The sequence below is a fragment of the Corvus moneduloides genome, chromosome 2 (assembly GCF_009650955.1).
Source record: "Corvus moneduloides isolate bCorMon1 chromosome 2, bCorMon1.pri, whole genome shotgun sequence".
Lineage (NCBI taxonomy): Eukaryota > Metazoa > Chordata > Aves > Passeriformes > Corvidae > Corvus > Corvus moneduloides.
The window spans coordinates 34,165,479-34,192,769 of NC_045477.1; positions in this window are offsets into that span (position 1 = coordinate 34,165,479).

The window sequence follows — 27,291 nt, forward strand, 5'->3', positions numbered from 1 at the left end:
AAGACTAAATCACGACTGTGCTGCAGATTTGTTAAAAGAAGGGCAGCCACAAAGTTTTCAGCAGAGAGAGTTTTTAACTTCTCCCCGTGAGTGCCCCTTAGCTACTGGGGAGAAGACAGCTCCCCTTCGTCCTGCAGCTGTCAGCTGACATGCTCCAGACGTCCAGCTGAGCTGCACGTTCAACTGCACCACGTTTCACCAGCTCACAAGGGAAGTGGAAGCCTCAGCTAGCCTGTGCTTCATGGCCAGCGTGCAGAAAGGTTACTCACCCACTCCACAATCAATCAGTTTCAATCAGTTCGTGTCCCTCACAGACTGCTGTGTCCTGGCAGGTCTATGCCTTCTCCTATTTTCCAGATGCTGGGGAACCTCCTTCTCCAGGTGATAGCTCTGCTTCTCTCTCGAGACACTTTTTAGTCTAAACCACTTGCTTTTTTTTTTGCTTTCTTAGAAGATATGAAAGGCTGGTGTACCAGGGGAGCCCAGTTTCCAAATGTCATAGTACATTTCATCGAGCTTCTATTTAAAGAATTAGTTGTGTGGTTAAACACAAGCTTGAAAGTTTGGAGAATTTGCTTCAATTTGTGCTCTTCTGAGATGCTCTTTGGAAAGCCTCCATGCTTTTCTTTGCCTCAGTTTCTCAACAGTGTTACAGGAGAAGCGCTTCTTACATCCCAGAGGGGTATTATGAAAAAATATGGTTCATTATTTGTTTAATTAGTATAATACTGCTATATAAATACCATATGCATATTAACTAAGAAGTAATAGGGCCCTTGATATAGTGTATAGAGGAAAACAGGAGAACAATAAAGTATTTTTTAAAAATCTGCAGTCAGTTTTAAGTAGTGATTTAATGGTATTTTAAAAGCACATGGTGGGTACCTGGGAGACTGGATTAATTTTGGCAAAGATTTTGCCAAATATGTGTTCTCATAGGATTGCAATAATAACTGTCAAAAAATTTCTGGAACGCCTCAAAGACATAGGGTCTTAAGAGATGGTCTGGCTTGGTTTGGTTTGGTTTTTTTTTGATACATACCACAATATTTCTGGATCATTCAGGGACATTGAAATACTTTTTATATATATGGGTAGAAAGTAAACCGGTCTCACGCCTTTCATTCATTCTCTTCCAGGCAAGCTTCTTCACAGAATCATGGGATTGTGGAGGTTGAAAGGAATCTCCAAAGCTCATCATCTCTAACCCCTGTTCAAAGGGCCAGTTAAAGCCAGTTCCTCAAGGCCTCATTGAGTCCAGTTACAAATACCTTCAATGCAAGCTATTTTGCAGCCACTGTGGTCTTCTGTGTTCAGTGTTTAACTACCCTCATGGTAATCTTTCTTTTAAGTTGTAATTAGTCAGAAATTTGCATGCTTCAATTAGTGTCCTTTGCCTTTTCCGTGTCCTTTGTGACTGGGTCTGCCCCCTGCTCCATGGAGCAGCAGACCTATATGTTCCTCAGCCTTCCTTTTGCTGCCACTGTACCTACAGAAGCCTTTCCTGGTAATCTTCCCCTCCCTGTCTGGTTTCATCTCCCAGATGAGCTTTGGCTTTCCTACCACCAGCCCTACATGCTGAAGCAATATCTCTGTGTTCCTCTTGGGCAGTCCATCTGTGCTTCCGTTTTCCACACACTTCCTTTTTGTGTTGGAGTTCAGCTGGGAGTCCCTTATATATCCATGCTGGTCTCCTGCCACACTTGCTTGGTTTTCTGCACATTGGAACAGACTCCTCTTTTTCTTAGAGGAGCTTCTCCTTGAAGATCAAGCAGCTGTCCTGAGCCCCATACCAATTGGATCCTGCCAGTAAGATTCCCAAGTAGGCCAAAACCTGCTCTCCTGAAGTCCAGTGTTGTGATTCTACTACTTGTCTTGCTCATTTCTCTCAAGATTTTCAACTCTACAGTCTTGTGTTTGCTGCAGCTACATCTTTGACCAGCTTGCTTTTGTTTGTGGCAGGTGCAGCAAGACATCTCCCCTGGCATCTTTCTTCCTTGATATGCTTCAGGTAGTCTGCATACCTTCTGTCTTCTTCTAGTGGTGATTTTGGCAATCTGCTGCTCCAGGTAGCTCCGAACTTTTGTCTCCAAGAGTAGGCAGCAGAGGATATGTAAGAAAGAATGTAAGAGATAGTGGTGTTCTAAAGAGTCTTAGAATTAGCTCAGGGTTTCTGACTGTGTGGGTAGCCCTTAATTTTGCCATCTTAAAGACGAAGGGGCTGTGCTGTGCTGGGAAAGGAGGATATATGGAATAGTGAGCTAGTGGGAAGACATCAAGGAGTAGAGGCCTGGTTAACAAGTTTCTTGTTTCCACTGATACAGGGAGCATGGAGAGGTATTTTGCCCAGGCAATACGTGTTTTCTTCCAACCTCTCCTGTTACTCAGTGAAGCATCTGAGTCTGGCTCTTTAGAGCTCCTGCATTAACAGAGGGGCCCTGGCCTTTGTGCTGCCCCGACCCTATGCTGCCTTAGGAAGCACTTATTTTACCTATGTGCAGAGATAGCCCCACAGCTAAATTACCTGATAGAGGATCTGCTCTATAAAAAGTGCTTCCTATTATTGTTACTAACTGTTTTCTATGTGTCTGTAGATCAGAACTACTGAATTAACTGGAAAAAAGTAATTCTTTAAATTCTATTAGCTCGATGGGAAAACAGAGCCATGGCAACTGAGGTGGATTCTGTTCTGCTCCGTGTATAGCCAATAGCCCTGTCAGTCCATCCCCAATTACACAGGCCGTTCCACTGGTATTTTTATTAAGAGTCTGAAAACATGGCTGGATTTTCAGAACACCAGTTGAGTTTTTAAGTCTGACAGCTAACACAGCTTTTGCCTTATGAAAACAGCAACATTAGAAACAAACTGGAAAAGCATCCACACAGAAAACCGTAGCATCCCTTTTGTGTAATGGGAGTGCAACAGCCAGAAAAGGCTGCAGTCTTTTCCGCCCCTCTCACTTTTGAAAGATTAATGGGTCAAACCTTCGGCTGACTCATACTCTGAAAACAAGGAACAGCTCACACATTTAAATCTTGCTGCAGAAGTTCAAGATTATATGGATAAAACTTACATACGTTATCCATCTGCTAGAGCTAACAACCTGCATAAAAATGGAAGATGTATCTGAATCAGAAGACGAGACAGCTGAGTTGATCTGACAGCTCAGTGATACTGAAGGAAGGATATCTCACCCACCCCCCTTTCCAAACCTTCTTCATGTTCCTAATTCTGGTTTTCCAGCATTTCTCTTCCATGGGCTTTGCTTTTCAAAACGCTCTCAATGAGCCAGTTCAGCTCACTAACCCAGAAGAAAATTGATCAAGCACGAAGTAACTTGATCCTTTGTCTTTAGCTAATGGGCAAAACCAGACAAATGCAAATTCTCCGATGACCACCAGAAAGGAAGCTGAAGCTAGCAGTGAAAGATGGCAGAGAAATAAGATCTCATCCTGATGGTAGAGGTGAGCTGCAGCTCAGCAATGTCCTGACATCTCCCTGTATGCCACATCAGTTTATGGTTTATCTTCAATGTAGAAAGGGTTTGACCCAAGATGTAGGATTCACTATGCTGCTGTAACAGTTCTGCTACCACGATGACAGAAGGGCAACTTGCAGTTTTGTGTCAGTAAAGTATCATCTCAGTCTGTGGCTTCATGATCAGCAGCAGCATGGCTCAAACAGTCCCATCCTACCCCATCCACCTAATTTCTCCTGCTTCCACCTGCCCTTCTATTCTCTGCCAAGGAATGATTTACATAGCTGTTTAAAGAATCACACAGGTCAAGTGAATTGGCAGAAGAAAGCAAGGAGCACATCTCTATTCTCTTTCCCTTGTTTGTTCACAAAGTAGTACACAAACAGCTCTGCTGTCACAGTGCAGGGAGCAGCACAAGAACAAGTGGTGGGAAGAGAGGGAGGTGGCAGGAAAAAAGCCAGAATTACTTAAGCCAGTATTGTCACCAAATAAATCCTCATGGACCCACAGCTCATGTGAACAGAGCCTTTAGTCTAGTTTAAAGTGACCTTTCTTCCAGAATAGCTTGTTCTGTATGTGAAGGAGCTCTCACTGAACCAGACAGGCACATTACAGTACATGAAGCATGCTTGCAAAGGGACTTTAGAGACCAGTTTATAGAATAAATGGGGGGATCTGCAGCCCCACACACTGGGTCAGTGACAAAGTACAATAAAGATTCTGTGATGCAACCTCTGCCATCAACAGGAATTCAGCTGCTGGTGTAGCCTGTAACAGCAACAGTTAAAAATGTCCTAAATGCTAAGGGCTGCTGTCCATCCTATTGGCCATCCCAGAACTAATCCGTAGAAGTGTGAGTATTAAAGCACTAAATCACCATAACATCAAAGAATCTGAAAGCCCACAATAAGAAACTAACACTCAGCTAAACTGTATTTCACTTGCCATCTGTACAGTGAGCAGAAGTATGCGCAGCTATTTCCCTAGGATTTTCTCCCCGTCTTCCCAAAAACACTACAAGGATGATCCCCATAAAGATTTGCATTCAACTTGGGAAAGATACAAGTCAGGAGCATCCAGGGAATCCCCAGCTTCCATTACCACTTGGTGCCCCTTTGGTAGGCAGTTCTTGGCCTGGGTGTCTCCTTAACACCAGGGAATACTCTTAGAGAAACCATCCTGCTACACAGCCAGTCTGTAGGGAAGATAGTACAGACTCAGGCCTTGTGCTACGTTGTCTGTTCTGTGGCAGCATCACTCACCAAAGAAGCAGCTAATGCAAAAAATATACGGATAAATGAATAAAATTTTCCAAAATGCAGCTTTTGCCTTTGCCTCTGTATGTAACTTTTGCCTTTTTTCCCATGCCACACCCTAGTTTTTCTATATAGTTCACCATGGCAATACACTTTCCCTTAAATATTTTTCTATTGAAATAGCCATGCACAAGGCTTAGCCCAAGTGTTTTCCACTGAAATACAGACAGTCATGATGACTGTGTTGACATCATCTTCAGAAGCTACTCACAGTGCTAAAACTTCAGTGCAATGATTCGCTACAGCAAAATGTGATGACTGAGAAATGCCTTAGAGACAGTTATGCATTGTAATTCAGGCTTTCTTTAGCTGCATGGTGCAGGAATTGTTTGCTGGGGAAAATGGTCCAACACCTGTGGTTAATCTGTATTTAAATAAATGTGTTTTTCTCTCAGCTCATATTTCAGTTTCATTTTCCAGTAGTTGTACTGGAAAAATTCCAAAGTAACTGTGAAACCTCGTAACAGGGTGCAGGCAGATTTGCCAGCAGTGCTTAAGAGGACGGCAGTCCACACCAGCAGCTGCTGGAACAGCTCCTGTGTCCTATCACCTCATCACTTTTTTCATGCGCCTTCTTTTCCCAAGAACTCTGTTCCCCAGGATCTGCCTGTCTCTGTGGTGACAGGCAGCTTTCAGTGCTGGAACCATTCCTCTGGTCACACCAGTTCATGTAAACTTGTTATCTCTCTACAAAGAGGAAAGTCCTGGGTATTAATGTTTATTTCTTCCCACTTAGAGTATGATTTCACTCTATTCCAGTGCAATGCAGCTGCCATTCCACTGTCACTTTCTGTCTTGCCTCAGCCATATGTTCCCTCCCCTCCATTGCATGTGGTGGCAAACTCATCAGCTAAACCCATTCGTTTATACTGCCTGGATCTGCACTCTTCCCTGCACAATGCAGCAGAACTGATATAGGAGGTGGTGTTGCTAGAGCAAGGGGGCTGTTGGGGGGATTTCTGCCTTACAAGCCTTTTCTTTGACCCACACAGGGTGTGGAGATAAGTTCACGTGCACAAAGATTTATTAGTGGGGCTCAAGGCTGAGGGCATACATTGAAACTCAGAGTGAAAAAAATAACTAGAGAGATTGAGAAAGAGAAAGGAAAGGCAGAGCTCTTCTACACGGACAGTTAAAAAAAAAAGTGAGGAGAGGGTCCTCAGAAAACTTTCTCTCTTGGACTTCTCTCCAGGCTTCCCTGTAGTGCTTTTACCATTGCAATGATATAATGGTTATTGGGACTCACTCAAATTGGTATTGGTTGAAACCCACTTATGTTGTGGGTGCCACACACTGGGTGGTTGTTCAGCTTTGTGCCCCCTGAAATGTAAAGCAGAAGCAAAAGGGTAGGAAGAGGGGGAAAGGAGGGGTGATTCCCACGCTGGTGGCAATAGCTTCCCATGAGAACCTGCTGAGAACACTATCGGGGGCTTGCAGGTGCAAGGTCATGAGAATAACAACATGAGAATGACAAAATAACAGCATGAAAACAACAGCCTGAGAAAAACAAGGGAAAGATACTGCCCCAGGAGCTCTGGGAAACAATGCCAAGGCAGCCAGGGTGAGAGGACACAGAGCTTGGAGGCAGGTTTGGAGTTGCAGATGGAAGGCCCTTAGCAATACAGAAGGCTCAGGCACTGATGGTATGGATGCAACAGGCCAGGACACACTGCTGATGCTTGCTGTGCCCTTTTGTCAGCCACACAGCCTCATGCTGAGCTGGTGGAAGGCACAGTAAAGAAAATGCTTCTGGGCCAAAATATCACTTTAGCTCAATGAAAGCCAGTCATGAAATTATATTTTCAGGAGCCTCACTCCTATGTCCAATGCCTGTCTTGTGGTCAGCCAGATCAGGGATCCAACCAGAGTGAAAATTAACCGAGCCAAAAAGGACAGAATATTTCAAAATATTAGAGCCAGCACCAGAGAGAAAGCAAGAGCAGAGAGGTGCATGGGCAGTTTCTCCAAGTAGCAGCAAGGGCTGAATCTTTCTTAAACCCATTGTGAGCATACACTTCCAGCTGTGCTTTCCTGTTGCTTTCCATATGTGGGCACAATCTCCACAGTGACCTGGTTCAGAGCAGGCATGTATGCGTGAGCTATGGTTCTTCTTTTTCTGCTGTCTTAGTTTTCCCCCAACCTGGTTTACCACTTGGCCACACAAATAGTTGTGTTGGCCTGACAGAAGAGGCTGTGCAGGGTATAAGTGCCAAAGGGGAGGTAGGAAACAGAAAACATAAACTTTTGCTGCTTTAAAACATAGCAGGTCAACCTATGGCCCAAGATGGCTTTGTGTCACTTTTCCACTTGAAGACCTTAAAAGGTTGGAGAGGAAAAATTTGGTCTATCTCTGTGTTGGGTATTACCAGATGTGTTGGGTTGACCCTGAGTTGATGGACAGTCTTTAAGACCAATTACGCTTCTCACAATTTACATATTTAAACCACACAGAAAGGCGGGACTTCCCCTTTTTTGGTCGGAGCTCGCCTGCTGGAAGGTGGGGGGGCTCCGAGCCTCCCGGCCCCGCTGGGCCGGGCCGGGACCACTGTCCCTTTCCCCTTTCTCAGCACCACGGCACGGACCCTGGGTCGCTGGGGGGGGGACTGTCCCAGAGCCGCAGGCAGCTAAAACCAGCCATGGACTGCTCACAGCTAAACCCATCCAGCGCGGCTTCTGGGGACAGGCGGGTCCCTCTCCTCTCCATGCGGAGCCGGCAGAGTCAACGGGAGCCGGCAGAGCCTCCTGTCTGCAGCCAGCACACTTCGTGCTGAACTGAAGAGGACACCGTGCAGCCAGCAGCACAGAGGGAGCGAGGCTTTCCCCACCGTAAAGCCCGAACAAGAACACCCTTCAACGTGGAGGCTTCAGAGTCAGAGAGAAAGGGAAGTGAGTCCCGTGGGACGGAGCTGGAAATGGCGACGGGAGAAAAGAGGGCGGTGCCGCGATTCTGGCGCGCAGCTTAAAAGAAACCTTCTTGCATGCCGTGGTAAGAAACCGTAATACCACAAACTGTTTGTCTCTTTAATCCGTTTGAAGAACATGGGGGGATGGAGTATCCTCGTGTGCCTGTGAAGATTGTGAAGAGTGCCTATGCCAGGCTATATAGAAGTAGTAAGAGGCTGTTAGAGACTTGTGGCGAAGAAAAGCCTCTGTGTGCAGGCCAAAAGAACTTATCCTTAAAAAGATGAATAACCCCATGTGATGGCCCATGTTTTGTAGTATGAATGAACTGTGAAATTCTTCATGGGAGAGATGTTCTACACACAGCAGACTGTTTGTTTCCGGGCGGGTCTGCTATTGGTGGCAGTTTGGGAACCATGTGCAACTGAAGGAAAACCTTTTCTTCCTTAAGCATAAGAGAAAAGACTTTTCAAGAACTGCAACACTGACTAACATCCCATGTTCTGTTATCCCTTGTGTGAGCTGGATAAAAGGAGAGAAGTGCTGGAAAGAGGGGGGGGGGGGGAGGAATTTACTTTAATTTTGTTTTGTTGTTTTCTCTTTACTTTTAATTCTGTTAGTAATAAAGCTCTTTCATTGTACTGCAACTGTTTAAGGTTTGTGCCTGCTTTGCTTTTCTCCTAATTCTTATCTCACAGAAGAAAAATAAGTAAATAATGGATATTTTGAATCAAAACCACTACATTTAATTGGTGTTTCCGCCCGGTTTCGAACTCAACCCGCTACATCAATGGTGGAGAATGCGGGCAATTAATGAGCGCTGTGAGATGAAGATTAATTAGGAGAAAATAATAAGCAGAGCAAGTAGAAAGTTATAACATTAAGTAGAATAATAGAAGAAATTTGCTTTGTAGTAGTGGTAAAAATTCTAGGGGTGGAGGTTTATGTAATTTGTTTTCTTTTAGCTCTGGTTTTGCTATTTTAAGTAACTTTTGGATATGTAAATTTTAAGAAGCGAGGGGTGGAATGTGTTGGGTTGACCCTGAGTTGATGGACAGTCTTTAAGACCAATTACGCTTCTCACAATTTACATATTTAAACCACACAGAAAGGCGGGACTTCCCCTTTTTGGTCGGAGCTCGCCTGCTGGAAGGTGGGGGGGCTCCGAGCCTCCCGGCCCCGCTGGGCCGGGCCGGGGCCACTGCCCCTTTCCCCCTTTCTCAGCACCACGGCACGGACCCTGGGTCGCTGGGGGGAACTGTCCCAGAGCCGCAGGCAGCTAAAACCAGCCATGGACTGCCACAGCTAAACCCATCCAGCGCGGCTTCTGGGGACAGGCGGGTCCCTCTCCTCTCCATGCGGAGCCGGCAGAGTCAACGGGAGCCGGCGGAGCCTCCTGTCTGCAGCCAGCACACTTCGTGCTGAACTGAAGAGGACACCATGCAGCCAGCAGCACAGAGGGAGCGAGGCTTTCCCCACCGTAAAGCCCGAACAAGAACACCCTTCAACGTGGAGGCTTCAGAGTCAGAGAGAAAGGGAAGTGAGTACCGTGGGACGGAGCTGGAAATGGCGACGGGAGAAAAGAGGGCGGTGCCGCGATTCTGGCGCGCAGCTTAAAAGAAACCTTCTTGCATGCCGTGGTAAGAAACCGTAATACCACAAACTGTTTGTCTCTTTAATCCGTTTGAAGAACATGGGGGGATGGAGTATCCTCGTGTGCCTGTGAAGATTGTGAAGAGTGCCTATGCCAGGCTATATAGAAGTAGTAAGAGGCTGTTAGAGACTTGTGGTGAAGAAAAGCCTTTGTGTGCAGGCCAAAAGAACTTATCCTTAAAAAGATGAATAACCCCATGTGATGGCCCATGTTTTGTAGTATGAATGAACTGTGAAATTCTTCATGGGAGAGATGTTCTACACACAGCAGACTGTTTGTTTCCGGGCGGGTCTGCTATTGGTGGCAGTTTGGGAACCATGTGCAACTGAAGGAAAACCTTTTCTTCCTTAAGCATAAGAGAAAAGACTTTTCAAGAACTGCAACACTGACTAACATCCCATGTTCTGTTATCCCTTGTGTGAGCTGGATAAAAGGAGAGAAGTGCTGGAAAGAGGGGGGGGGGGGGGGGGGAATTTACTTTAATTTTGTTTTGTTGTTTTCTCTTTACTTTTAATTCTGTTAGTAATAAAGCTCTTTCATTGTACTGCAACTGTTTAAGGTTTGTGCCTGCTTTGCTTTTCTCCTAATTCTTATCTCACAGAAGAAAAATAAGTAAATAATGGATATTTTGAATCAAAACCACTACATTTAATTGGTGTTTCCGCCCGGTTTCGAACTCAACCCGCTACACCAGACTAGGACAGTGCAGTCACAATTGCATTGCACTGTTCCTTGCTGCCATCCTTTATTAGTGTAGCAGCATTACCACATGGAATTCTCCCTTGTTAAGTCTTTTTCAATCTATTCAATAATAGTTTAGCTGCTGGAATGGAAAACGGGCACATTCCACATGGAAATGACAAAGAGGTGGGAGGGGACTGAAAATACACTGGGGTGTAGGATTAGAATTCCAAAAGCTCTTGACATATTTATAAAAGGGTCTGAAAATAGCTTTTTAATGGAGGTAAATTTGAGATACTGCACTTAGGCAGAAATGTTCAACTGCACAAGCATGGGACAGACAACACAGAGATAAAGACCAGGCCTCAAGAAGGAGGCTGAGGGGATTATAACAGATAAAAACTTGAATAATGTCAACTACTGCAGCTAAGGTCTTATCTGTATATCCAGTTCCAGGCACTACATTTCAAGAATAATTTGGCTCTGTTGGAGAGTGTCCAGAGAAGAACCAGCAGGAATGATGATAGATTTGAAACCATGACCCACAATGGAAAGATAGAACAAACTGGAACTTCTTACCCAAAATAACAGAAAACTGAGAAGAGAGATGATAACAGACATGAAAAAAGGGGAAGTTCATTGAAGAAATAAATTCTTTTCTACAGGAGAAGAAGCAATGGGCTTTAATTGCTGTAAAGAAGATTCAGTTTATGTATAGGAAAAAGATATTAATAGATAATTGATAGGAATAGATTTTTGTGGAGGATAGTATATGGAGGCTTAAACTTTAAAGAAATGTCAGTCAAGAATATTTTAGGCATAACTGATACTATATAAGGCCAATGAGGGCAATGGCCTCTTGAATTCCCCTTCTATACAAACATGTTCCAGATGCAGGGCAGACAAGGAAAAAGCACAGAATTTACAGGGATTAGTAGAGAATAAAATACTCTAACAGATTACATAGCAGCACAATCAGGGGAAAGTCTTGTTGGCCTGTTTCCTCCACCCTTAGTGCCAAGGTAAGATTTGAGCTCAGGGTACCTACATATTTCTGATAATCTTTGAGAAACTGAAGAGTTAATGTTTCCACAGTGTGCATGTTGGCTTATTTCTGGGAAATGGTTTCTAAAGTTGGCTGGTAGGGAAAAAAAAAATACTGTGAGAACTGTGGAGCCTTCAAGTTCCTTTCTGTGCACCATGGCCTGTGGCTATTTGCTGTGACTCTTTCATGGGTGACAACAGTGTTGTAATATTGTTCAACAGTGATAGAAGTTTTAGTTCATCCTCAGACTGAAGGCTTGCTTTTAAGTGCACAGACAGTCCAAGTGTGTACAAGGTAACTGTTCCTAATCATGATTCCACGTAAATATGTGGGTGGCACACAGGCACCAGCATTGTGCATGCAGAGCAGCTGTACAGTTGTGTGCTGAATTTCAGGCTGAGCACCAGACACTTTGCATCTACTCCTCTCCCACCTGGTATCTCTCATGTGCCATTGAGATGCACATTACCCACACTGCTGGCTATGGATTGACTCTGAACATCTTAACTGCATTTAAAGAAGATGTTAAATGGATGGAAATGTCACTCCAGAAGGTACCAGAAATGCTTATAGCTTTAGCTATATGTTATCTGTTGTGTGACTGTATTTGGTGGAAATCATCAGATCCAGCTACAAGCAAGAGTATCCCTTAGCCCACTTCCTTCAGGTTTATTATCAAGACAGCCACAGGAAAGCCCTTAAGGAAAATATTTTTGGTTTCTTGCAATAAAATAAAGATATTTGTATACTTCTAATCTTGTCAGACACTTGTCTGTGATACAGAAAGCAAGATCACTCTCACTAGTTTCTGACTAGCTATGGACAACTCACTTTTTTTCATTTCGGTCTATAAATCTGAAGCAAATAATGATGATGATTTCCTCACTAATGGACTTTGGGACCTATTGAGGAAAAGTTCACTTTTAAGTATTGTTTTATTACTTTCAGGAGGAAAAAAACCCCAGCTTTTTAAGGACTTTTGAGATGAGTTGCTGAGAAAATTGCGGATTTAAGACGGTATGAAAAAATTGTTACTCAGACTTCATTCACGTGTAGCATCTGTTGTATCTAACTAAATTAGCTTCTTTCTATTTATCTTTCTCATGGTACTAAAGCATACTTCTTTCTCCCATAATATTGTAGTCCTGTTTTTATGTAACACAACGTGAACTAGACACAAAGAACATTGAATTGGAGATAGTCATAGCTGAAGGGCTTCAGACAGAGACAGGCTGATCTCAGAGGAGGGTTAAGCAAGAGCTCTCCTGGACACCAGAGGCTGCAATATTCCAGCCAAAACACTGCCTCTGACAAGGAAAGTGTAGGAATGTGTTCCCTAACCAGTTCCGTAGTGGAGTTCAATAGCTGTTTCATTTACACTTCATTGATTTTCAAGAGTAGAAAGGGTATTATATCATCCAGCTTGACCTCCTGTTTAATAAGCACAACTGAGTTTTACTGAATTAGTTAGTGTTGGGCCCAAAATCTCATGTTTATTGAAAGTATTTTCCACAAAGGCATCCAGTTCTGAGCTGAAGACTTAAAGAAATGGAAAATCTGCTGCTTCCCATAGTAGTCTGTTCCACTGGTTAATCACTCTCACAGTTGAACAATTGTGCCTTACTTCTGTTGTGAAATGTGCCTGGCTCCAGCTCTTAGAGACATTAAGTAGCACCTGGTATTTCTTCCCTGTGAGAATAAGTTTTGTTATCAAGCCACCTCCTAATCTACCTTTGTTTTTTATGGGGATTTTTTGGTTTTGTCTTGGGGGGTTTTTTTGTTTTGTTTTATTTTTATATTTTAAAGATGATAAAACATAGCAGCTTTTGAAGTGTAGAAAGCAGCATACCTATGGTAAACAGCCATGACCACAGGAGTACTTGCTGCCAGTATCCTGTGTACCAGCCCATCCCACCTCTTGCCATGTTTCTCCTCTGGAGCTGGCTGTCTCTTTCTGCTGTCAGACCTGTCTCCCAGCCCACTTCAGGCGCAAATAATTTGGTTTCTTAATTACTTTAATGGGAAGTGTCCTGGCTCCCTGTGACCTGACAGGGCAGCTTTATGAGCAGATGTCAGGCAGCAGCACCGTGTGTTGGGAAGAGGAGTCTGGAAGCAGCAGCAAACAGAGCTGAGCACAGCAAAGGATCTCCATCCACAGGCGTGGTTGCCCACCTTTGGTCACAATTAGGTGACAATTTAAACCAGCCTGATTAGTCCCTGGCCATATCATCCCATCTTGTTCCTAGTGCCAACTCTCATGTTTATGTGACTCTCGAGCACCCCACTCCAAGGCAATAAAAACACAGAAAACTTTCACTTTTTTCCACTGAAGTAGTTTCCTAGCACTGTGGTGCCCAGAACCAGCTCATCAAGGGACTGGACAAATTCCAGTGTCAGCGCAATGGAGGACACTGAAATCTGTGTTCATGTTATAGGTGTCAGCCCCTACAGCCGTTTTTCATCTGCCTGTGACCATGAGTCACAACCCAAAGTTTCTCTGACCTCATAGCAAAATGGCATGGTTAACACCATCCTCACAATTCATCTCTAGACCTAAAATCACCTCAAAGCTGACCATCTTATATATAAAGTCAAGTTTCCAAACAATACAGACACATGGAAGAGGTAATATTAGGAGTGCATTTTCAATTGTCGTTTGGAATGAGCCCCTTGCCTACATCTTGGACTACAGACCACAAAGAAAGCTGGAGATCAGCATATTTTTGAGCTCCCTGAAGATACTCACTGGAATGCAGTCACTGTGTTATATACGTGAACAAGAGACCAGAGATTTAGGGAGAAGGTCCCAGTCAGCAACCTTGATTAAATCTTCAGCTGCTGCACATCAGGATAATGTGTAGGCTTCTTCAGAACAACTCTTTTGGCTCAACAATGAAATGTTTAAATACTGGAAAAGAAAATAAAGACTGCCTTGTTTTTGCTTAAGACATGTTACAATGGTGATCACTTAATATAGCCTTTGTTTTGTTTTACCCAGGGACACATTTAAAGAAAATTTAATATCTTAATGATACTCATGCCCATACATAAATTCCCACAGCAGCTAAACAGGCACTGGCCATCAGGCTGCTGGTTATGATCATCTGTCTTCCCTCTGTGCATGTTCATTTCATATTCACTGTAGTTCTGATTCATTGCAATTTGTAAAGTAATAAATTCCTTAACAAAAGCTGGTGTCACCTTTTCCAGAAGGAGAAGTCTCAAAAGGTGTTGAGTAAAAAAAATAATTTGCATATCTCTGTTTTCTAATCTATTCCCAGGAATTATTATAGCTCATATTGGCATGGCTTTATTTTTTAAGTAGATATTGGAATACAGGCAGCTGTCACAAACAATCAAAACAGTTACTTACCTTGTTTCAGTTTCACTTACAGTTTGGCTACATTCATGCCATGGAATTTTAGAGTTTATATCTCTTCCATACCAGAGTTTCAGCTCTATTCCTTTAAATGGGAATGTTTCCATTTTTCATGGGTATACACAGAAAATACTAATAAAAAAATTAGAAAATATACTTTTGAGACCCCCTATTCCATCACTCTAATACCTTGTAACTCAATGGGGGTTGTACAGTGTTTGAAATAACATTTCTCTCCTTCCTTTCATGCTCACTGCTATTCTGTTTCAGTGAACAGCTTCTTGTGAAAAGCACATGAATGGAAGAATCCCAATGTGCCTCTTTTATGTGTCCATTTCATGCAATTCATCATAGTCTCCCTTCCTTGTCCTGCTTCTAAAATTAAGTTTCAGCATTTTTCCTTTAATACCCATGGTTTTCCATTCTTATGTGAGTCTTACTGCCCATCTCTCAACCTTTTAACTATATCCTTTATTAGACCCAGTGGCCAAGCCGAGCACATTATTTCAGGATATTCCTTCAGAAACTCTCTGCTCTGTCTCCAGGTCTCTCCTTCCTTAAATAATACTGACTAGTCTGCAGATTTTGCTTTCCTACTTCTCACCTCTTTCCAGATCAGAAATGAACCTTCATAAATATATCCATGGTCACCACTTCAAACAAGGAATATAATATGAGTAGCCCCCGGATGGCAATTTTACAGGTAATAATACAAGTTGTTTTTTCTTATTATGTAAGCAAGAGTTTAATTTGGGTAGAAATTTTTTTTATTGAAGTGTGTTTTATGATGCTCTTCCTTTGGAAGAGTCATGGCAAGTAAAAAGAGCATTTGATCTTTCATTTAATCCTTCACACCAGAACAGATCTGGGGATAGCATTGCTTCTGGCATTTGTGACAGAATAGGTGACACTGTCCCCACCATCACTGCCAGGTCTGTATAACACATGACTACAGGAAGAGTGCTGTAGGAGGACACCAAACTGCCAGGACTGGGATGTCGCATGCCATTTGGCAGTGAGGCCTTGCCACACTGAGTATTGCAGCTTCTACTCCAAACTTTTTGCTACTCTGTGTTAGCTCTTGGCTATGATGAACATGGGTGGAGTAATTACTGATTTCTCTCATCTCTGGCCTCGGATGGTGTAGTGGTTTGGTCCAAAATACTCATTACTGTTTATCTGCTGTGAGATAAGAATTAGGAGAAATGCAAAACAGGCACCAAACTTGAAAGAATATAAAGAAGTTTATTAACAGACCTAAAAGAAGAAAAAAAAAAAAATTATACCACCTTCAGAACTCTCCTCCTCCCCCCCACCTTCCTCCCTTCTCCCACTGACAGTGTGAAAAGACAACCCTTAAGATGTTCAGTCTGTTTACCACTTCCATAATAACCTTGTTCAGTCCATTTAGAAAGAGAAGTCTCTTCTTGCTCATGCTATGAAAACGTTATCACAACGAGACAGCCGCCCACTTCCAAATATTGTTCAGTCCATTTAGGAAGAGGAGTCTCTCTGCCTGCGTGTGAGTCCTTTCCCCCGACTTGCAGCTTTTCCCGCAACTGCTTTCGAGGGTCCACTCTTGAAGTTTTTTGGGGGACAATTTTAAGGTTGAGCCGTTCAGAAACAAAAACAGAGGCCCTTCTCCTTCCCTGGGAGCAAAGGGTCTTCATCATCTTCATCTTTAGGACTATCTCTGGGAGCATCTCTAGGAACTGAGGTTTTCTCCTTTCCCGTTTGGAGCAAAAGTCCTCATCTGGTTCATCTCTCCCTGTCCAAACTTCTCATGAAATTACAGCCGCATCAGCATCTGCCTATCTCAGCGCAGGTGCTTTTGCTTACAAGTTGAACACTCCACCCCCCATATCTTCATGAAATTACAACAGGATACTCTGATATATCATAGCTTCACAACAGAATTTCAGCTTTAAGCATCTCCTCTCTCTCTTCCCTCAGGTTTTCAGCTCTTCACAGCAATAAAAAGGGTTAATCTCACCTCGGCCTTGTAGCTTTGCAGCTGGAATGTTGAATTTTTCTTATCGCAGTGGAGAGGGGGGAGAGCCGAGCCGCTCCGGCTGCCCATGGCGAGGCAGTGGGGGGGGGGGTTCCATAGCTGGAACAGGTCCATGGCTCCAGGATGGCCGTGGCCCGGCCCGGCCTGGCCCAAGCAGGGCCTGGCCGGGCCCGCTGGCCCCCACTCGGGGCCCGCAGCCACCTGTCCCAGCGCCGGAAACGAGAGAGAGCTTGGGGGGGAGTTTGCCTATTCTTAAATGTGGATCACAGAGGTGGTCACAACTTTAAGTGGCTTAGAGACTTGTCCATATTCAAACTGGCCGGCTGATAGGTTCAATCAGTTCCCAGAGGAAACTGTAAGCACCCCTTAGCAAGGACGTCCCTTCCGGGACTATGCTTGCTAACCTATGACAGATGGTATTTTGCTTCTCTTGGATAGCTTAACTATTCCTTATTCAAAGGCTCATTCAAGTCCAACTTTCTGTCTCCTGATTCTTCCTGATTCATTTTTTTGATGGATTTAGAGTACTATAATGTAAGGGTGAGACATAAATTTCCTTTTCAAAAGATGTCTAAGGGTTTGTCATATTGGTATCATCTTTCTAGCGTGTCATTCCATTTTGAATTGTAGCTTAACCAGTGTCCCAGACACCAGAGCATGGTTTCACTACTAGCTGTGTACATCAGCCCTTTCTGGGTAGCACAGTTTCAGTCTGCGAGCTGATACCTTCCTCTAGAATCAGCTGTGACACTGGAAGAAGTTATCACTCCCAAATGTTCTTTGTTGCCTCTCTTCCATGTATTCCTGACCCCTCATATCTGTCAGATGAGTTGTTTATGTAAGCACTTCCAAACCCATCTCTCTGGCAAAGTGACCTAGATCATGAAAATGAATTATTTAAACTTTTTAAGCCAAGTTGTCCATTTTTCACTCAAGTGAGTCAGAAAACATTCCCACTGCTTCACCAGGAAAAACCCATGGAGCTGGTATTTTAAAAGAGAAGAAAGAATAGCCACCTTGGTGGAGAGACATGATGACAGGATTTTGGTCCTATGTGCCTGGCTGTGAGAGTAGTAAAGGGATGCAATGCAATCCAAGACTAATCTTACAATTGTAAAAGCAAAAAAAGAAAAGGTTAACTGAGGGCTCAATATTAGAGTCTTTAGTGTCTCTCAGGCCACTTTCATACCTGATGTGAACAGGCCCCTGTTGAATGGATCCTATTAAATAAAGCCTGAAAGTTGCAAGTATAAATTGAAAAAGATTTGCTTTTTGGAACACTGCTGTGTAACATAAAGGTGACAAATTTCACAGTGTTGCACAGACACTGTATCAAATCAAGACATTGGTGAAGAGAAGGAAAGTGACAGTCCTGGAGCTGTAATAGAGAAAGTAATGTACAGATGTTGCCAAAATATCAGGATCAACAGACTTGAAGCAGCAGCAAGCTCTGCAATCAAATGTCTTAATATCAGGTAAGTTCACTGCCTCTTGTAAAAGTTACTCATGTGGATGATAAATCACCAAGGTGAAGATCAGGTGCTCCTCACAGACAAAATAATGGGTAGAGCTGGTGCGGAGCACTATTAAACACTTCCCTTGTCCATGCGAAAAGGAGGGTTATTTTCATTCCACTAGATACTCTCCTCCCTTTTTCTGGAGAATTGATATTCTTGCATCTGCAGCCCTTTCTTTATCAGAACAAAACATTCCTGCCCATCTGCAAAACCTTTCAGGCACCATTCCAGATCAACAGCACTTCCCAACACATAAGGCATGTTTAGCACAGAGCAGAAAACAGTTATCCAGAGGAACAGGATGCACAAGATAAGGCAAAGCTGTTGAGGTGCCTCAGAAAGCTTGGCAGATTTCAGCAGGAATGCTGACTGATTCCACTGAGATGGAGCTTTGTATGGACTTCTGTTCCTGATGAAACACCTGTAGCTATCTATATCCACTTCTGGGCAGCTCCATTCAGCTAGTCTGTGTGGCCAAATGCTCTAACAAGGCATAAATAATGCTTAATGGTGACAGGCACATGAACTAGTTCCCCAAATAACTGGTTTTTCTTCCTGACAGAGACTAGCTTTCATACATTTTGGCAAACCAAGTTCAATAAATGCATAATTCTTGTGTCTCAGAGATATTTGCATTATTTTTAATTACAGACATGCAGTAATTTAATTCTTCCACCTGTTATCACCTGACTGAGATTCCACTGGAGATAACACATAAATGAGACACCACACAAAGCAGAAGACCTGAAGAAACTGTATCTCTGTAAATGACACCCTGGTATCAAAGGTGAGGGCTGTTTGAGGGAACGATAGGAGGTCTAGAAGAACATTTTCAAAGATGAATATTTATCTCCTAAAACTGTAATCACAGCTGTAACTGCTCTCTGTGGATTCTAGGCTAGGATAGCTCTTGTCAGCTACTCCACAGAACCAGTGGAGGTTTACTTTCTGTTCTGAATTCCTTATGAGGTGTTTAAACACCTATTTTCAAACATTCCATCTATTTAACTAGAATGGTATCCTTTGGTAAAAAAAATCCTTACATTATTGATGTAGCATTGATAGTGCTCTTTCTAGACCAAGTGAAGTGGTATCTCAGGTCTTGGCTGTATATTACACCTTTCCTGCTGTGTTTTACCTGGGTTTTTTTTCTATGGCATGAGGTATGTTAGGCATTTTATATACATTACGTTTTGGAACATACAAAGGGCTTATATTTTTGAAAATTGTCTAATTTTTTAAACTATACCAGCTGATCCAACAAAAGACTACCAATAAATCTTGTCTCACCAGTGTCCACTTGAAATACAACCCTTTCTGTCTGAGCAGCAGATGGTAGAAACCTGCTGCAGCGTGGAAGTTTTCTGCCTTACTTGAGCAAAATGGTGGTGATCTTTTATTCTAAGGTGTGGTATTTTACAGACACAAACAAAATACAGGAATTTTACCAAAGGAGTGCTTGCTTGCAACAAAGTGTTGGCTTCAGAACCTTCAGAAGCTTTTCAACTTAGAAGCATGAAAGAATCAAAACCAGAAGAATGAAGAATTTCTAACAAAGGAAGCACAGTGTTAGAGTTTATGAAAGACGACAGTGGAAATCTCCACTGGAAAGCTTTTTGTGAAATGTTATTTACCCCTAATTTTGCAAAATTTGTCTCATTGTTATTATTTTCTTGCTATATTAGGGTGGCTCAGCAGAAGTTGAGCTCAGTACTGTGTACACATGGTCAGATAGCTTTAGAATCTAAATCCAAGACAAAATACAATAGACCTATATGGAGAGTGAGGTGGCGATGCAACTGCGTTAGCCAGACAGACAGCACGTATTGCCAAGTATTTTTCTAGGCATCAGGGCCAAGGAGAGCTGCAAGAAGGAATCTGAATTAGAACAATGAATGGGTCTGATAGGTCATTAATAGGCATACTATTTTTTTTTGAAACCTGCAAAATATGTGGCAGAAGCAGGAGTCACTCTCTCAGTATGGATGATAGGAAGAGATAGGACAAAAATAACCTCAGTGAAGGTGAAGAGATACAGCTGAGTTTTGATGAACACAGAAGGGGAAGTCAGTAAAACAACATAGACGTGGCTATGCATGTAGAGCATGGATTGTACGTAAGAACTGCACAGCTAAGAGTTATCCATATTCTGAGTAAAGTTTCGTACTTTTAAGTAATTTAATTTTAGAGAATTTCTGCATCTTGCTCATGCAAAAGACCTAAAACTTGCACAGAATTTTTGCCAGTGAGATGCATAGGAAGGGCTTTATCTTAGAGCAACCTAAACAATTGAGACAGTCTGTATTTAAATGAATTCAAAAGGGTCAAAGCAGTAAAAACTGATATCCAGCATATGGGTCTGACTGACAAGCAAGATCATGTACGGTACACAGTGCTGAGAAGAGTGAAAATCAGGTTTTGGTAGCGAAGGCTGAAACATCTTCCTTAGTCAGATGGAATATAAACCCATTACACATCCACTGAAGATGGCAGATCAATATGAGGTTTTTACTTTGAACAGAAAGGACACGGTTCAGATGTCACTGTAACATATATGTATACATCCAAGCCAGTCACCCAAGCTTCCTTTATGGGCAGTAAAGATCTACTAAATGGATTTTAGGACAAAATCAATTTCATCTAGGTTAAATATCTAACACAGACCAGTTTTGAATAAAAAGGTCCCTAACCTTGGTCCCTGCAAGTGCCTTTTTTCTGTCCACTGACTAGAAAAAGCAATTCAGATGCCTGGTTTACCTGTAGACATCTATGCTTCAGATGCCTAATGTTAGGTGAGATCACTCAGCCATCGAGGCTGATCTGGAGCAGGATTGTAAGTCTCCAGAACAGAGATGGTAGATTATTATACATGTGAGTGTGAGGCTTCTCAGTGATAAAGTGCAAAGAGAACAAAAGTCTGTATATTTTTGTGTATAAGTGCTGCTCATCAATCCCTCATGTATGGAATTGTTGCTTTCAGAAAGAATGGAAAGCTTCTTGCTCTGAAGGAGGAGGAGGATAGAGCTCAAACTGCAGAGCATGTTGGCTATGCTAGCATAAGGAAAGCAACAAAGTGATTTCCCTAATGATTACAGTTAAGTCTAGTTCCAAGAATACTGTCTGTGTATCCAGCAAACTCTCTTGGACATGTACATTTCCTTTGGCTCTAAAGTACTAGGCTACAAAATACCATATAAGTGCATGAAATGTCCAGATATTTTCCATGAAAAGAAAGCTTTCAGCATTGGAAAGCCGAGTGTAGACATTACTATACATCTTTTTTGCTGCTGGCAAAGAGCAGGTGGGCGTCCTGTGTACATGGCACATCTGCAAATAAAGCAGGTCTGGCATGCAGTTCTAGGTTGTCTCTTATTTTTCACTCAGATATCTTGCAGCTGCAAATGAAGGGTATTTGGTGATAAGCGTGTTTGGAAAATAATACCTTTGATAAAGAAAGCCAAAGCTCAACATTTGAATTAGAATCTCACCACTGCAACAAACTGAACTGTGCCAGGATGATCCTTTGAATGGTTAAATAAGAATTCTGTGCATAAATAAAACAATAAATGCTGCAAGGCAATGAATCTAAACTCTGTGGCCTCATGGTAAATCACTGTATTGTGCCTATATGCAGGGAAAGGGTAGTAAACACTTTGTGACATGACATTTGGCCTCTACAAATAAATATTCATAAGTTACAAGCAAAGGGGAGAAACAAGAAACAAACGAAAGAAAAGAGGTTGTAGCTGCACTAATTCCTGTGGTTAGAAAGTATTTGGATAATGATGGGATATCAATAATAACCAGGAAGCAGAACAACAAACAACATAAAACAGCAAACTCAAAGGCAGTCAGCCCAGAGTTTTCCATCCAAGTCAGCTTTAAAAAAAAAAAAAAAAAAAGACAGATTTTAAATAACTATTGTGGATGAACTCACCACTGTGTTTCTACAGGCTGATGACATGATGACTGCTTTGATTTCAATGTGATGTAAAGCCAAACCAGCACACTGTTGACATAGACCCATTGTCTCACACTAACAGACACACTGTTCAGTTAATGGGACAGGTCCTGACTGATTCAGACCAGAATCTGAGATTGGAATAAGCCATTTGAAGCAGATTATTTGATCCTAGTGGAGAACTTTTAGCCTCTCTCATCCCCAGGCCATAGATAAAACAAGTGTCAGGTAGCCTATACGGTGAAGGACCAGAGCAACGAGTGGCCCACGGAAGTTGTAATGAAATCCCTGAGGTCCATAGAATTTTCCCTTGTGCAGAGACAATACAGGATCCATCTATATAAGTCCTGAAGGATCTATCCTATAATCCAGATGGCTAAATTTGTGCTGATGACAGTGCAGGGCCAGGGTGAAGCAGTGTGCTATAGCAATCAAATGTGCAGGTCATGTAGCTGCAGTGGGGATGGCAACACATGACAATACAGGCAGAGACAATGGATGGTATCTCAGCAAGGGATCCCCTGTGCCAAGACTCTTGTCAGTGATGTCACACCCTTGGCAGAGAGAGCTATGCAGGATCTCTGAAATGTCTGTTTGGGGATGCAGACCACAGCTTTGACCTGAATTGCCTTCAGTTCCACAGGGTCATGAAAATGCCTTCAGACAAAAGAGGTGTTTCATTGCAGCACAGGGGCTGCCCATCTCCACCCAAGAGGGTGCTGTATAGCAGTAGCCCTGCTTATGTCAGATCCCTTCATCAGCTTCTTGAAACAGAAAAGCCCCACGTACTTACAAATGAATGCATTTATTCTGTTAAAACAGCAGATCCCCTTGTTGCTTATATTTAAGTTATCTACCTATGAATTTGGAAAACTCATATCAATCTGCCTATACATGAAATCCTACCAAGCAGGGTTTTCTTGTCGCATTACTGCCAGTCATCTCTGCCCCTAGTCTGAAGTTTGAAGACATTGGATTCAATACATCATTATTATTTGTGTATTCTCCTGTATCAAAGCCATTAGCAGGCTATATAAGTACCTAAATGAAACTCATGAGCAGTTTCAACATATTACTGAAGTAAAATATATTTTGTGTTCAACTGCAATAGCCCAGCATCAGAAATATAGGATGGTTCTCCCTGTGCATACTAGGAGAGTGCTAGGTCCCTTTCAGAAAGGAAATCTAAATTCATCCTGAGCATCATTTGGATGTCTGAGAAAAGGTTTAGTAACATGTCTAGCCAAGCCGCAGAACTTTTTCACATCTGGATGTGTCCCATGTGCTAAATGGCTTCAGTCTGTGAACAATTCCAAAATACACTCGGCTTTATTATTGTAAAAGAATGTAATGTTATATAACCAAACATGAAAGCACATATTGTGGAATATTTCAGAAAGAACAACATGTTAAAACTGCACTTTTAAAACAAGGTTGGAATTTAATGGAGAAAATGGCCTCAACTGGTCTGCATATGTCAATAGTTTACTTTACGTAATCAGCTGAAGGCAGAGAAGCCTGCCAGGACGACTGCTTTTAAAATTAAAATCACACTGGTGAAATGGGCTTTCTTCAGAGCAGAGGTGGGCTTTAGCTGCAAATATCATATCTGGCTTGTTAGGAGTTTGAAGTACTTAAATCCCAAGGTATTGTCCCACTATGTCTTAGAAACAGATTTAGAAGTTATTCTCGAGGAATTACAAATGTGTCTCTCTTTATACTATGCAAAGAAATCCTGAAAGGTTATAAAAATAAGATCTTGGGATGAGGTGGATTTCCTATGAAATATTAGCAGTATCAAGATGGACTTTTTCCTGGTTTTATTGAATGGCTCTTTAGGGTCAGAAAATCATCCCAAGTTCTTCTTAGTCCTTTATGTAGTTGTGAACTGCCAAAATAACAACCAAGATCATTCCAGGCCCAGATATAGCTGTGTTAGGAAGGACATTGTGGTGCAGTGGGAAAATGCCAGCCCAGACCTTCCAGAGACCCTTAGAAAAGGCCCGTCTCAGATTCCTGCCTATAAAAGAGAGAACTTCAGAACAGTACTGTGGGAATATGTGAGAAATATGCCTTTGCTTGCAAATGACATCACTTGTTGACAAGACACCATGGCAGAGAAAGGCATTAAAGATTTTCTTACTCGTGGATAAGCAAAAGTTTTAATGTAAAAGAGAGGAGAAGAACTCCAGAGTGGACTCCTTTTTGATTTTTCAAGGTTACTTTCTATCATAAAGATGGGCCACCTACAGGTTGCTTGTTCCTCTGGAGTTTTTGTCCATTATTGTGCTGCAGAATTGCTGAGTTTGATCAGCTAATCATGATCCTCTCTGTCACTTCTGAGGCTTGATAAAAATAACCTGTGTTTTCTAGGTAAAGAATGGACAATGAACAATGCTCAGGATTAACACCGCTCCCTATTTCTGCACTGCTGTTATCCAAGGAGGATAACAGCATGCTTAATAAACTGGGGGCAAAGTCTGCCTCGTGGATGTGCAGCTTCTCTTGAGTGCCTCAAAGAGCGTGGATGTAGTTCAGGTTGTGCACATATCCCTCGCTGGCTGCATCTCAGCAGCCGGCGATCTCTGTGGGGGAAACACAGCAGTCTTTCCCATTCTGTGCCACCAGGATTACACAAAGGAAGGGAAATGAGGAATACGTCATCCAGCTGAAACTACAGAGAAAATTCAGGAAGAAAGGAAAACATCTGAGCTGGAATATAGCCACATCTCAGAGGTTAACACCCTACTTCTGTGAAAAGTGCCGTAGTCATAACGATTAAAAAGTGGTCAAGGCCTCATGTTTCATACAAAGGAAGATTTTTCAATTCAATTTCCATTTTAAAAACCCAAAATTCAGAGCAATGCTGTTCTTTCTAGGCACTCTAAAGTTCTGGGTAAAATCTGCAACAAATAGGATGCCTTTTTTGGTTAGGAAATCTTAAAAAATGTGGTGCGTGTCAGAATCCAGTGAGTAAATCAATTAATAACCCTCAGTCTATGGCTTATTTGTGAATAATTTCTTTGCATACTTTACCATCCATTACTCATACTGTGTGGTCAATTCCTTTAGGCTTTGTCTTCACTGTGAAAGGGATCCATTCTTCACTGTGAGCTACCTGGGCCAGATCAGCTTTGCTCTCTGCAGCTGCATTTTTCTTTGAGTTTGCAGAGACAGAAACTGCTAAGCCTTGCCTCCATTAGGGTTTAAACTGGGATAGCCAGTTGGAGAAAGACAGCAATTTTAATGGGAAAAGCCACTGATCTTGTTTCGGGTTTTGTTTGCTTTGCAGCGAACATGTCTTTTTTGTCCAAGACATTGTTTCAGCTCCTTAATTGAATGACGGAAACTTTTTAAGCAGAACAATGAAATGACCTTTTTGTGAAAAAAATTCTGGTTGCCATCCAACTATTTGCAAATAGTTCTGATTGTAGAAGTCGGAGTAAAACAAACTCATTAAATTATTTGTGAATACATTTGTATTTTGTATTTTTTCAATAGATTCTGCTTACTATCACTCTTGGGCATTGCTTTGTGAAGAGAAGGGGATCTTATTTCCTGTCCAGCATCACCAATTTCTCACCCATTTGATCCTACTCAGTACATAAAGTCATATACCACAGCTCAGCTTTCCTCCATCTTATGCTCCATGAAGCTTTAACTCATTCTGATAAGAAACAAGATATCTAGACGTAAGCAGGAAGGCCTAGCTAAAAATATAACTGAATTAAAAGCTCGCTTTTTGAATGCCTTTTTTGTTACTTAAGACCTGCTTGTCAAGTGAGGTGACATTCAGCATGAACTGGATCTCATAATCTCAGCCTTAGTCATTTCTGCTTAATGCAATAACATCTTGAATGAAATAGTTTATTTCCTGGCAAAGGGCTTAACAGCAAAATTAGACTGTGTTCTGGCATGGCACTTAAATTGGCTTCCAGAAAGCTTGTGATTATCTTCTGAAGCTGCCTGAGCCAAGAGTCTGTTCTTTATCAGTGCTTCTTGGTCTGTTCTGTCCTTTTCATTTGAGGTGCGGCCTCACCAGTGCCAAGTACAGGGGGACAATCACTGCCCTGGTCCTGCTGGCCACACTGTTGCTGATACAGGCCAGGATGTCATTGCCCTTCTTGGCCACCCGGGTACACTCTGGTTCAGGGTCAGCTGCTGTTGACAAACACCCCCAGGTCCTTTTCCGCTGGGCAGCTTTCCAGCCATTCTTCCCCAAGGCAGTAGTGCTGCCTTGGGTTGTTGTGACCCAAGGGCAGGACTCGGCACTTTGCTTTATTGAACCTCATACAACTGGCCTTGGCCCATCGATCCAGCCTGTCCAGATCTCTCAGCAGAACCTTCCTGCCCTCCAGCAGATAACACTATCACCCACCTTGGTGTCATCTGCAAACTCAGGGTGCACTCAATCCACTTGTCCAGATCATCAGCAAAGATGTTAAAAAGGACTGGCCCTAACACTAAGCCCTGGGGAACATCACTGGTGACTGGCTACCAACTGCATGTAACTCCATTCCCCACCGCTCTCTGGGCCATCCAGACAGTTTTTAACCCACAGTCACCCATCCAAGCCAAGAGCAGCCAGTTTCCCTAGGAGAATGCTGTGGGAAATGGTGTCAAAGACTTTACTAAAGAACAAATGTAATGGAAGAGATGTTAAAGCTTCCATTGCTGCTGGTTATGCAGTTCTTGTTTCTACAATGTCTAAAAAGACTCATTATTCTGGAAGCATGAGTTTATGAGATCAACAGCCTGGCTATGTAAAAGAGAAAGCAACTTTCATTATCAAGATAATAAATCTATCACAATGATCTATAAAATTACTTTCTTCTGTCATTGAGACAAATCCTCCACACATAAAAGGGTAGGTCATCTCCACACCATTAATTTTTTAGTCTATTATCTTGGAAATGTTCACAAATTTATAGAAAGCACCATGTGGTCTGAGGTTTGTGACAGACATTCCCATGTATGGAAATGGGACTGCAAGTGTGAAACATTTGTCAGTGTGCCACTGGCCAGTCTTGAAATCATTACAACCTGCAGCCTAGAAGTGAATCCCTAGGAGGTGAATAACTTCAAACCCCTTTTTATTAATCCCTTGAGCTGATCATGCCCTTTCCTCTCTTGGGCATAAATGAAACAATTAATTTTCCAGAATGCTTTAAACAACATCTAAGTATTTTTGCATGTGCAAGCAAAACACGCAAAACTATTAAAGCAACAACAGAGAAGTCCAGAAGAATGTGAGCCATTTAAATTTAGGCAGTTTGCTAGAGAAAAAGACCTTTGCTATGGTTTGTTCCATGTTTCTGGGGAACTCTACAACAAGAGTACAAACCTG